This window comes from Dreissena polymorpha, chromosome 2 (assembly GCF_020536995.1).
Source record: "Dreissena polymorpha isolate Duluth1 chromosome 2, UMN_Dpol_1.0, whole genome shotgun sequence".
NCBI classification, from domain to species: Eukaryota; Metazoa; Mollusca; class Bivalvia; order Myida; family Dreissenidae; genus Dreissena; species Dreissena polymorpha.
Window position 1 is genome coordinate 46,106,460 of NC_068356.1, and position 14,706 is coordinate 46,121,165.

Genomic DNA, 14,706 nt, shown 5'->3' on the forward strand with positions numbered 1-14,706 from the left:
GGGATGGAAGAACAGAAAATGAAGAGCATACAGGGATGGAAATAAGTGGTTTACCGTGAACCCGGGGCAAGTAGATTTTGGCCTGGGCAACTCAATTTCAAAAGTTGGTAAACTTCTTTTTTTTAAAGCTTAAAACAATTCACTGCAATAAAAATTGAAAAAGAATTGATCACCATGGATCAATACTAGTTAAATAACATTCATTATTTAGGAATAGGACATGATTCAATTCAGGCTCATAATAAAACATCATGCATTGAACATGTGTTGTCAGCAAATGTATTTAATTATCTATTATTTTATTAAAAGAATGTATAATATTCACATGTTCATATTTCTGGGCTCGTTATTCTTTATCTGGGCAACCAAAATACTAAAGATGGTTGCCCACAATAGTAAACAGTTAGTTTCAATCCCTGGCATATCATTGTATCTCTATTGTTATAAGCATTGCATTAAAGTTGTGATTGAGGTTAGCCTGTTGTTTATGGTATATTTACATTTTAGCTTGACTGTTATATATGAAATATATATAGTCGAGCTATCCTACTCAACCCGGCGTCGGCGTGCGCATTGGAATGTTTGCGTACCACCTCAAATATATTTCCTATGTCCATTGACATATTGCTTTTATATTTTGCATACTTCATTACCGACATAACCCCAATCTATAAACAAGAGCAGACAACTCATTTACTGTATCAAGCATTTTAACAGAATTAGGCCCTTTTTCACTTAGAATAATATGCATATTATTGATAAATCTATGTTAAAGTTTGCATATGACCTCAAATATTTTTTATGTCACTTGACATATTGCGTTCATACACCATGTATTTTGCTTATTAACCAACATGACCCCAATGTATAAACAAGAGCAGATAACTGTATCAAGCATTTTGTAACAATTATGGCCTTTGTTTCACTTAGAATAAGCATATAATTGATAAATCTATTATTAAGTTTGCGTACCACCTTTAAATTGCCATAACTTGTTTATTATGCTCCCCCCCAAATTTTTTAGGGGGAGCATATAGTCGCCGCTTCGTCTGTCCGTCGGTGCACAAATTTGTTTCGTACCCAATTTTTTTGTACCCAAATTTATATATGTACCCTTTTTTTTTCGTACCCAAATAGTTTTTTGTACCCTAATTTTTTCGTTCCCTATAGGTTTTCATAACCAAATTTTTTTTCGTACCCAATTTTTTTTTTACACAAATTTGTTCGAACCCAAATTTCTTTAAACCCATTTGTTCGTACTCAAATTTTTTTCGTACCCAAATTCGTTTTGTTCCCAATTTTTTTTGTACCCAAATTTTTATTTGAACCTTTTTTTTCGTACCCAAATAGTTTTTCGTACCCTAATTTTTTTTCATAACCAATTTTTTTTTTGTACCCACATTTTTTTGTACCCAATTTTTTCGTACACAAATTTGTTCGTACCCAAATTTCTTCGTACCCATTTGTTCGTACTCATTTTTTTTTCGTACACAAATTTTTTCGTACCTTATTTTTTATTTGTACCCATTTTTTTCGTACCAAAATAGTTTTTTCGTTCCCTTATTTTGTTTGTACCCTTTTTATCATACTCAAATTTGTTTTCGTACCCAAATTTGTTTTTTTTTCCTACCCACATATTTTTTCGTACCATTTTTTTTTTGAAATAATCGATTTTCAATTTGATTTCATCTCTCCACTCATTCCATCACGCGAAACCCTTAAGGTGTCGCAACTCTAGTATGGAATGAGTGATGTATTGGACGTCATCATTGATGACGTTCAATCGAACGAATGATAAAGGGGGCTAAGTTTCGTTAAGCTGGGGCATATAGCCGCGATTTGGGAGTCTTGAAAACTGGCCGAACACGTTTGCTGAAATTTGACATGTATATGGACAAGAATGCGATCTACCTGTTGGCGTAGGCGTTATACCTGGGAAAAATCAAGTTTTCGAGTATTTTGTGTTGAAATATTTTTATGGGAAACGGCACGCGCGCATGACGTCATGAAAAGCGCTTAGGCTAGCTTCCATCTTGTTAATAAACAAAGAAACAAAGTTACGCGTTATTAATTCAATAAAAGTTAGGCGTTTAATCGATAAACAAAGACGTAATAATTGTGTTTGAATATCAATCGGAAGTACACAAGTGTGTTTTTTTAATAAACATCACATAAATCAATGTGTTATTCAACGTATTGTGAATTTGTGTGCTACGAGTTGAAGAAAGGTTTACGCGGCTAGGCTTTCCGAGATAAATGTAAGTACACACTGGTATTAGAATGGTATTCTATTTATCCGATATTCTATTACATTATTAGGGTTTAATATTTTATTATTAAATCAATAAATAAACGTGAGCAGCAAATCAATTAATTTCGTTTGCAGTAGAAACCGAAAGACGGAAAGTAAACAAACCAACCATCAAAATGGCTGACGACATAGCAACGTAGGAATGAACGCTCACAAAATATTTACAAAATAAGATCATCAGAAATGATGTAAAGTGAACGCTAGTTAGCTATTTTGTAGATAAGTATACGATCCAACGAAAAAACAATAAAATTTGACATAAAAAAACACCAGTGGATATGGAAATCATCGGCGTTTGAAATAGCAGACGGCGTCGACCAATGGCTGCCAATACAGGTTCGAAAAGAACGCTCGAAAGTATTAACAAAATAACATAGATGATGTAAAGTGAACGCTAATTCGCTGTTTTGTAGATAAGTATACGATCTATTGAAAAACCATAACATTTGACACAAAAACACCCGTGGATATGGAAATTTTCAGCGTAACGAAATAGCAGACATCACACGGCGTCTCATCTGGGTCTACGCTGTTTGCCAAGGCCGATAATATAATGAATGGAAATGCACAAACTCAGTAACTGGCAAGCATTTATGCATTAGTAGGTTGTTTCGTGATTATTCAGAAACGACTACATAATTCTTTTGGTTCTGCCAGTGCAACTTAACAGAAATAAAAAGTTTCTACACCTGACAACAATGTGCCAACTTAATACAAGGTAAGTTGTTTACATTATTTAAAATATTGCAAGCTTACAGTACTCAACAATAAACAGCTGGTACAATGTAATGTCATCGTTTTAATTTTAATAAGCCCGTGGTAAATTACCCTTTTTAATGTTATGGATCAATGCATCTCTTACACCTTCAATTGACTTGTTCATGAAAAATATACACCCTCAGTGCATGCTATCCCATACACCATCAATCACTTACTAAGGCTCGATTGGTCATTCTCGGCTCGGGTACTACTTACCGGTACATGTACCCCGGGTACTCTTAACTTTACTTACATGTTCCCCGGGTACGGTAAATAAACTTAAACATACCCGCAAATATTAGATTGTATCCGAGTTGTATATCCGCCAAAAATCCAATGTCGTTAAACATGCTACCGATAACGTAAAACAATATTGTTTACCTTAAACAACCTTCTCTTTTAAAAAATCTGCATCAACATGCTTTTTAGTTTGAGTGTTGAGAGGACGCCGTAGGAATAAGCAAGTAATCAAGAATACGTCTCTGTTTCTGCTTTTATTTCCTTCATGTATAATGACGATAAGGATTGACGACTAACATTGACGACAATGATCACAAGCATTTACGACTAACACTGACAACAAGCATTGGCGACTAGATGTAACATTGACGATTCTCTACAATAAATGAAATTAACAATAAAAAATGAATAATAAGATTATAGTACAACAGATATGCTTTTCAAAGTATAATATAATAGCATACACTCATTAGAATAAGAGGTTTCATAAATAACAATTTGAAACATTTTCAATCAATATCGAAATATCTTATACAATACTTTTTATATATTACACAGCATGAATTAATTGTTAAAACATAATATAAATACCGAATATGGTGTTCCCCATTTAACGGACCTTGCAAACCAAATAATGTTTCTTTTAAAAAATCTATGACGGTAAAAAGTGAACCTGCGATGTCGTGAAAAATATTATACTTGACGACGTCATACAATGACGCGACTTTAAACAATTTAAGATTTAAAATTAAATCACATTATTGATTTTAACAATGAGTTTTGATAATATAAATGCCATTGAACAGAAAATTGACATAAATGTAAACATAATTAATTTTTACAAAATAGCCGACAACAACCGATTTAGTGTTAAAATTCCCGGGTATGATTTAGTATATTTACCGTACCAAGGGTTTGGGCCTTACTAACTGTATTATTATTATATCTCACCGGCTACCTTTACCTAATTACCTTGTTGTGTTTATCAACCTGAAACTTATGTTAAATCCGGCTTTCTTTACTTTTATTTTTCATTCATTTGATTACACAATTGTTGACGTATCTCGTGGAAAATTATTTGAATCTTTGGATTTTACAGACGACAAGCTGGAAGTGTCAATTTATTTTAAAAACGAATCTAAGGTTTATTTACATGTAAGTATTGTGTGTTTGTCATGCATAATTCAGTGTTTTCCAGAAAAATTTGAGTAGCCAGTTATATGGCCGGCAACTATGCAGTAAAACGAAAGCATTTGTGACATTTACTTGATATATTTGGGAAAAGTAGCCGGCATCAAGAGTAAATGTAACCGGCAAAATCGCTGGTTGCCGGTATTTAAGTTAAGAGAACACTGATAATAGTAAACTAAATCTTTACGACAGGATTACAGCTTTGTAAAATTGTTATTTGGGTGATAATGGTTAGCAATTCATACAAATGTTATTAAAAATATTGTGCTTTAAAATTAATTTTGAGAATGGGATGGAAGAACAGAAAATGAAGAGTATACAGGGATGGAAATAAGTGGTTTCCCGTGAGCCCAGGGCAAGTAGATTTTGGCCTGGGCAACTCATTTTCAAAAGTTGGTAAACTTCTTTTTTTTTAAAGCATAAAACAATACAGTGCAATAAAAATTGAAAAACAATTGATCACCATGGATCAATACTAGTTAAATAACATTCATTATTTAGGAATCGGACATGATTCAATTCAGGCTCATAATAATACATCATGCATTGAACATGTGTATTGTCAGCAAATGTATATAATTATCTATTATAATAATATTCACATGTTGATACATGTTGTATTTCTGGGCTGGTTATTCTTTATCTGGGCAACCAAAATACTAAAGATGGTTGCCCACAATAGAAAAAAAATATAGTTTCAATCCCTGGCATATCATTGTAACTTTATTGTTTAACTGCATTGCATTAAAGTTGTGATTGAGGTTAGCTTGTTGTTTATAGTATATTTACTTTTTAGCTCGACTATTATATATGAAACATATATAGTGGAGCTATCCTACTCACCCCGGCGTTGGCGCGCGCATTGGAATGTTTGCGTACCACCTCAAATATATTTCCTATGTCCATTGACATATTGCTTTAATATTTTGGATACTTCTTTACCAACATAACCCCAATCTATAAACATGAGCAGACAACTGTATCAAGCATTTTAACAGAATTAGGCCCTTTTTCACTTAGAATATGCATATTATAGATAAATCTATGTTAAAGTTTGCATACCACCTCAAATATTTTCTATGTCCCTTGACATATTGCTTTCATACATGTATTTTGCTTCTTAACCAACATGACCCCAATGTATAAACACAAGCAGATAACTGTATCAAGCATTTTGTAACAATTATGGCCTTTTTTTCACTAAGAAAAAGCATATAATTGATAAATCTATTTTAAAGTTTGCGTACCACCTTTAAATTGCCACAACTTCTTTATTATGCTCCCCCCCAAATTTTTTAAGGGGGGAGCATATAGTCGCCGCTTCGTCTGTCCGTCCGTGCACAATTTTTGTCCGGGCTGTTTCTCAGCAACTAATGACTGGAATTCAATTAAACATAATGGGAAGCTTCACTACCAAGAGGAGACATGCATATTATCAGCCGGTTCTGGTCGGATGATTTTTCACAGAGTTACAATGTATGGCCCTTTGAAATTTTCCATTAACTGTACATAAAGTGCAATTCTTGTCCGGGCTATTTCTCAGCAACCAATGACTGGCATTCAATAAAATTTATGGGAAACTTCACTACCAAGAGGACATGTGCATATTATCAGCCGGTTCTCGTCGGATGATTTTTCACAGGGTTATGGCCCTTTGAAATTTTACATTGAACATATAGTATATCAGCAACTTATTATGGGAATTCACTGAAACAGCATGGGAAGCTTCACTACCAACAGGAGATGTGCATATTATCAGCCGGTTATGTTCGGTTGATTTTTCACAGAGTAATGGCCCTTTTACATTTTCTATAAACTGTACATATTTATGTAGTGCAATTCTTGTCCGGGCTATTTCTCCCCAACTACTGACTGGAATACAATAAAGCTTTATGGGAAGCTTAACTACCTCTAGGAGATGCGCATGTTATAAGTGGGTTCGGGTTACATGATTTATTTAGAGAGTTATGGCCCTTTGAAATTTTTAAGTTACTTAACCATCCATTGTATTATTTTGTCCAGAGTTATGCCCCTCAAGACGTTTCCTTTTATCTGAATATATAGTGCAATATTGTGACCAAAAAACCTTTGGGGAGCATCACCCGTCTCCGATTGTTTCTTGTTTATCATCAAATTTGATTCATGCTTTGACAAAACAACACTAACCTGACATACTACAATGGACACCTCCCAAACATGAAATAAAATCTTATTAGTTTGTTTTATGTCTTTACAAATGTTAAATGTTTTCGTACCAAAATAGTTTTCGTACCTTCATTTTTTTCGTTCCCTATATTTTTTCGTACTCTAACTTGTTTTTGTAACCAAATTTTTTTTCGTACCTAAATTTTTTTCGTAACCAATTTTTTTCGTACCCATTTTTTTCTTACCGAAATGTTTTTCGTACCCAAATTTATTCGTACCCAATTTTTTTTTTTGAACCCATTTTTTTCGTATCAAAATGTTTTTCGTACCCAAATTTGTTCGTACCTAAATTTTTTTTCGTACCTAAATTGTTTCGTACCCAAATTTTTGTCAAAATAATCGGCTTTCAATTTGAATTGATCTCCCCACTCATTCCATCCCGCGAAACCCTTAAGGTGTCGCAACTCTAGTACATGTATATATGTTGATTTATTTAAAGTAATACACCACATTGCACGTTGTTTTCTGGCCCGAGTTAAAGTTAATTTGTTTATCGAGAAATTCGATTACATGAAATATTCAAAATAGAGAAACCATCTAAGTAAGCTGAAGGATAAAGTTAACAATTTAGAACCAATTAATAAGAATGGAACAAACCATTTAAATTACAGCAAACAACAATTAACCGATGGGGATTTATATTTTATAAAGAAAGTCATGTTTCATTTACTGATCTTAAAACAGGAATGATAACCATTAGGAAAGTATTTCAAATTAAATAGTCGGATCCTTTTAAGTTGTCAACAGAAAAAAAACTGCATTTATCAATTTCTATAAACCGCATGACAAGTCTGTTAAATAATGAGCAAAACCTAGCAAATAACATTTGTCGCTAAATATTTAATAACAATATCATCCTAGAATAATAAGCGTTTGACAAACTTACTGCTTACAAACGCTTATTGAATTCATACGAATTGGTCCTGTTTGCAGATGGGAAAACAAATATTTTAAAACACATTTACATAGTCCAGTCGAGACATTTAGAATCGTTTAAATAGTTACACTAAATGGGTGGAAACTGTTTTATTATTCAATCTTGCATATTGCTTGTAACCTTAGTTGTTATTTTTCTATTGCATGCATCATAGAACATGCAGTGTAGACTTCCGGAATAACACGCTATATATTAACGGAACATAGTAAAGTTGTGAGAGTCCCAAACCGATTTCAGTGTACAAGAGTATAAGTTTACCATTTTCCGTGATGTTCGTTCGTCTTCCCGTGTGTCAGCATAACTGAATCCACTATTCTCAAAAAGCACTGACGAAACTCTGATGACCTTGGGACACTTATAAAGGGCACTAAAAGAACGATGCACGTGTTTGTACCTGATACTAAAGGTAAGATTGATTTTACTAAATAAAGAACATAACTTAATATCGTCATCATCAAAAAGTACAAAAAACAATAGATGTTCCAACATTGAACTTTTTGCCATATTTCTTACTTTGACACATATATGACACACGATTCTAAACATATTAAATGTGACGACATAATTATGCATGACTATTAATGTAAGCAGACGTCAAATCCCGGGTTGCAGTTATTAACATAGAACGTTGTATTTGAACAAAATCTTTATATCGATGTTACAAACGCACTTTAAACATTTTTTTTTATAAAAGATTACTGGATGTGTGGATACACTGAAATTTGAAGGGAGTATTTTTTTCATCGGTACAGGACTTATTTCTTGATTGCAATATTGTTAGTCTCGTTTGCATTAAGAATACGACTTCTTATTTAAAGTCATAAACCTAATATGAGGTACCACTCCAATCATTTCTTCTTGCTATGAAATCGTCAAATTGACCATTCAGTATCTGAATACAAAACGTATTCACCTTTTAAGTGTAAACTACATCATATTATCTAAATTTTTAAAAATAGAACTCAACTTAAAAAAACACAATAAATAGGTTGTATATGGTCCAGTAAAAGTTCATCCCAGTATGTGAATAATACACGCATTGTTTTGACCACAGGTGTTGGACGCGTCGCCAAGTCATTTTAACACTATCAATTTGTCATAAGCAACATTTTTTATCAAAAAAATAAAAAATAAATCTGTTTTTTTTCTGATATGATATATATGAACAAGGTAGGTATCTCTTGACACAGGAAAATCACCTTCATCAACATTTTAAGCGATTAATTGCCTAAATGGCGGTCGATTTTTGTAAACTATGTACCATTTTGTTGGGAAAGGTTGCCTCGTGACGAAAAATGACCACGAACGGCTACTTGCCAACATAAACTACAAGAAAATACTTCTCAAACTCGTAGAAATGCTAGGTCGGCTTCGATCTGACCGAACGCTCAGTGCCGATTTTACAAGAGTAAAACTATCGAAATAATGTGAATTTGTTTTTCAAAATCTTCATTGTCAATAATTCTATTAAAAATGTCAACAGTCTTCTGACAACTGTCTTTCACAGCAGTATAAAACTGGTGATATAAATCTTGATTTTCAACTAAAGTGTTCTTTGTATACTCAAACATAATTTCACCATGTTTTTTTAGGTTTTCGTCAACCAATAATTTTAAGGATTTTTCAGTGATAGAACAATAGAAATTATAAAGTGAATCAGGGATGTTGGTAAGCGATCTGTTTTGATTTTGCCTTCTACTAATGTCTAACATGGTTTCTGGCATGCTTGTGTCTTGCTCTTGTACTCCTAAAATGTCCAGAATATTTGCGCTTGTATCAGCTTCTGAAAAATATCTGCTTTGTCTGTTTGGTACATGGTACTTCTTTTCTTTTGTATGTATTTGTAGTGTAGCTTTGCGATACAGTAACCACCAACATAACGTACTCTTGCCGGTGCTGCATTGGAGATTTTTCTTTCTGTGCTTTTTTACTTGTAATTGGGATCATTTCAGCTTGTTTTTTCAGTATATATATTCGAATCGCATTTGTAATATTAAAAGACACATGTAAATGTTCCTCTGTAAATACTTCATTATTAAAGAATGACAAACTATTTATTCTGTACTCAGCACTTGTCTGATAAATATGCAACTGTGAGTAAAATTCTGTTAGCTTTTGTGCAGAAACAGGTGCCACATTACTTGCATCGATATTTAAACTCTCCTTGAACGACATAATTTTTGAATATATAATTTTCACAAAGTGTTCTAATTTCTCCCTATCAATTTTACTTAAAATATTGTTTGTTTTCAACTGCATGGGTGTTACAACATTTTCACATTTTAAATTCTGTAAAATTGCATCTAGATCCAAATCTTCAGGCAGCTGAATGTTTTCAGTTTGAAGTTCATCGATACTTTTGATTATGTTGTCAAATTCTTCATCAAATTCTTCAGAGGTACTTTCATTTTCAGCAATGTCAATATCAGCCTCTGATGTAAGCAGGTTCTCAACTGTAACGTTTGAAAGCTCAGCATTATCTTCCCTTGTTCTGAAACAGATGACATGTTATAAGCTTTAAATTCTCAATGTAAGATGTAGACAAAATATTTTTTTAAACACTATGTACAATTTTTTTTACTGTTATTATTATTAAGTCCCAAATTTTTCTCATTTTGACAAAAGATAAAAGATTAAAAAAGAGGAAAATTTGATTTTAAGAAAATTGAAAATAACCGCATTGATTTCAGTGATTTTTACTTGTTGAGTAAAAACAATAAACACAGAGTTTTTAATACATGTATCAACTATAGCCGCATACATACCCACAGGAAATAATGAAATTATTGCCTATAGATGTGGAAAACATTGAAATTCTCAATGGCAGTGTTAAGTTCTCTATACCAACAAAGATCTTCTGTGATGGTAATGAGGTGTATAAGGTCATTCAATTTCAGTGCAATGGGCACTGGAAATTGAAGATAAGTGGGACAGATATAGACCTTAAATCTCTATTCATGAATGATTGTTTTAATGCAAATAAAGAGAGCGTTCAAACTGTAATACTGAAACTTTGTGCTAAGGAACAAATATCAAAATCTGTAATCATGAGCCGGTACCATACACTTAATAAGTGGACATTTGATAATGGTAATGATAATGGCAGTAGATTAATACACTCGGTTGTATGCAGCAGAAATGTTGGAATGAACTCAGTATCAGAAACATGTAAAAAATGCTTAAAAATGACTTACCATTCAGACTCTAGCAAACACATTGAAAATAAGGAGAACTTAGAGAACATAAACATTGCTTCTGAATTTAATAGTTCCAAAGATAGTATCATGAAGCTGTTTCCTAGAGCACCTGGTGAAATGATTGAGCTCCTATTAAGCCAAGCCCAAAATGAAGCAAGGGATCCAAAAGGGAGGAGATGGTCCCAAAGTATATTTCTTTATGTTTGAAATGGTATTGCAGGAGTCCAGTGAAGTTCTATGAAGCAGTAAGAGAATCCAAATATTTGATATTGCCTTCACGAAGTGTTTTAATTCAGTATAAAACAAGAGTTAAACAACATGTTGGGTTCGATGACAATATTTTTCATTGGATGTTCAATGAAGCACAGCGTCAAAAAGTATTCCCAAGAGGGTTACATCGGCGGCTTAATCATTGATGAAATGAATAATCAAGCTGACATACAAATATGCAAATCGGGTGATGTGGTTGAAATGACTGTTCTGATGGACATAGGGGAAGAGGGTTATACTTCACATACATTAAGGAAAGGTAGCCATGAGAAAGTCCTTGACACTCATGCATTGCAGATTCTGTTTTTTGGGATCACTGGTTTGCAGATTTCCAATAGCCCATTTTCTATCTGATGGGATACAGGCCCCGGAAATGTAAGCAATATTTTGGGAAGCTATTGACAAACTTAAAATGCTTGGGTATTAACCTGTCTATACATGTATGGATGGCGCACAGGCAAATAGAACATTTATGAAAATAAATATTGGAAATCAAAATAACACCTTCAAGACTGTAAGTCCTTGCACCTTTAATGACATTGTTTTTCTAATGGATTTTTCACATGTTATGAAGAAAATTAGAAATACTATATTGAAAAGCGGTATATCAGACAAGTGTACCAGAAATTTAACATTAATTAATGGACACACAGTGCAGTGGCAGATGTTTATTTACTGCTATCAGTGGGACAGGTGCAATGCCCTGCAGCTTCACAGGTGACTTACAAATGAACACATGTTCCTATCAAACTTATCAAAAATGAGAAATCATCTGGCTGAGGATGTTCTGAACGCTGAAATGTTAAATCTACTGTTACAGTATCAGCCGTACTTAGGCGAGAAGGGAAATGTCCTCACTGGTGTTATCGAGCTTCTTCAACAAACATCCCTTATGATAAGAATATTCAGAGACATGAAGCCAATTATTACCACTGATGAATCTAGGCTAACTGACCTAATGATTGTTTTCAAGTGGTTCAAGGACCGGGAAACCTATGCCATGAATTGTGAAATAGTTCCTAAAAACATAAGGGCAAAGAAAATCATGTCCATACAATGTCATGAGGACATTCAATCCTGTGCTATTGGATTTGTTGAGCTGTGCCAGATGCTGATATCAGCAGAGTCCAAAGTGCGTATCACTCTGACGCAGTTGAAAACCTGTTCAACCAACAGAGGTCTACGTACAATGGTGCTAATACCAATCCCAATGAGCTACAGTACAGGAGATCTTTGAACAGCATTCTCATTGGACAAACTACTGTATCCCAAAAAGCAAATGCCGGCAAGAATCGTTCAGCAGCCCTGCCATTCCACTGCACAATGACTAGCGAACCGACAAATAAAAGGAAGTCAACATCTGGGATTGGATTCGGTGACAAAATCAGTCATACGATATTAGCTAAGGGAAGGCTCTACTAAAGTGCAGGATCATACGGGATAGAGGTCAGCACAGAGAAGTTGAAGACCATGGTGAATAGCACGAACAACATCACCTATGGACCGTCAAACAACGAAAGCTTGCTTGGTTTGGACACGTCGCAAGGCACAACTCACTGTGCAATACTGTGCTATTGGCTGGACAGAAACATGTGTTCATTTGTAACCCTAGAAGGAGGTCACCGTCGAGGTCGTCAGAAGAAAAGCTGGATGGAAAATGTGAAAGAGTGGACATCCCTTCCAATTGATAAGCTACTCATAGCAGCCCACGAAACAACGAAAGCTGACTTGGTTTGGACACGTCTCCAGACACGACTCACTGTGCAAGACTGTGCTATTGGTTCACAGGAACATGTGTTCATGTGTAACCCTAGAATGATGTCGCCTTCTAGGTCGTCAGAAGAAAAGCTGAATGGAAAATGTGAAAGAGTGGACAAATTTTACTATTGGACCATCTTTCGTAATTGCAGACACCTCCCCTTTCAGTCCATTCACAAGCGTATCGCTCAGGTTCCTCATTAGAATCACAGGGGCTCCAATTTTTAACCAAAGATGTTTTGGAATAATCATTTTTGATTGAAAGTTCCGTTCACCAGTGTCTGCGGACAGAAATTCATACAGCTGTCCTGGAAACTCCATAATTTTAGAACGATTGTATTCGTTAACTTGTTCATTTGTTGAAAAAAGTTTATTTGCAGAATCTGGGCTCGGTAACTGGCGGGCAAGGCTTTGAATAAATTCAACACAATCACTGGTTGGATTACCCATAGAACATTGTGCAATAGCGTCAATCAGTTGGATTTCACTTTGTCTGACATCTTGCCTTAGCTCCAACCTGTGTGTTATTACTTCAAATAATGGACTTAAAAATCAAAATTCACCATTGTCACTGAAAATAGGGGTAGATACTGGGGGTAGTTGGCGGAAATCACCGGCTAAAATGAGTTTAATTCCACCGAATGGCAAGTTTGAGTTTTTTATCCTACAAATAGAGTCGAGACATTCAAATAGTTTTCTACTCATCATAGAGCATTCATCAATCATTAAGATATCAGTTTCAATAATTCTTTGTTTACATTCCATGTAATGTCTATTTTGTTGTACTAATTGTGCAATTTCCTTTTTATTATTTCGTTTGTCGCCATATCCGGACCACTTATGGATGGTCATGGCATCCGGACAATGTTGCTGTCACGTACAGTTTTTTAGGTGTCTTTTTGATAGTGTAAATTATTTGCTTGATAACATACGACTTTCCCGTTCCTGCAGGGCCATGGATTAAAATGTCGTGGCCTTCCAGCGCCCTTTGAACTGCTAGATTTTGTTCTTCGTTTAGCGACATTTGTGATTCTTTTCGTACTGCGCTAAATGTAAATAAATACGGTTCTCTGTTTCAGGTAGTCGGTAACTCTGTTGTGCGGAACCAATCGTTGTTATAAATAACGTAAGGTGAAGGTCGTTCTGCAAGCGCCTGCCGTTACCCCGATCATCGTACACAATTGAAAATAAACATTCAAACATAACGATTATATTAGTGTTTGGTGTGAACAAAATGACAAATCTGTGTTGTAAGTTGATAAACTTTTATTTGTTTATTGTACTAATGCGTATTATGTTCGGTAGCTGTGGTATTTCGATAGTTTTACTCTTGTAAAATCGGCACTGAACGTTCGGTCAGATCGAAGCCGATCTAGCATTTCTACGAGTTCGAAAAGTATTTTCTTGTAGTTTATGTTGGCAAGTAGCCGTTCGTGGTCATTTTTCGTCACGAGGCAACCTTTCCCAGCAAAATGGTACATAGTTTACGAAAATCGACCGCCATTTATGCAATTAATCGCTTAAAATGTTGATGAAGGTGATTTTCCTGTGTCAAGAGCTACCTACCTTGTTAATATATATCATATCAGAAAAAAAATCAGATTTTTTTTTTGGATAAAAATGTTGTTTTATGACAAATTGATAGTGTTAAAATGAGTTGGCCACGCGCCCAACACCTGTGGTTTTGACAGCATAAATTTATTCATGCTAAGAAATAATTTTTTTTGCAAACATTGGGTATCAATGTGTCGTCCTTTTGGATTGTTGTTTTCTTTCACCACCCGATGCTTAAAAAAAGGAAATGAATAATTCATGCTTTCTTATTGTTTTTTGTATGT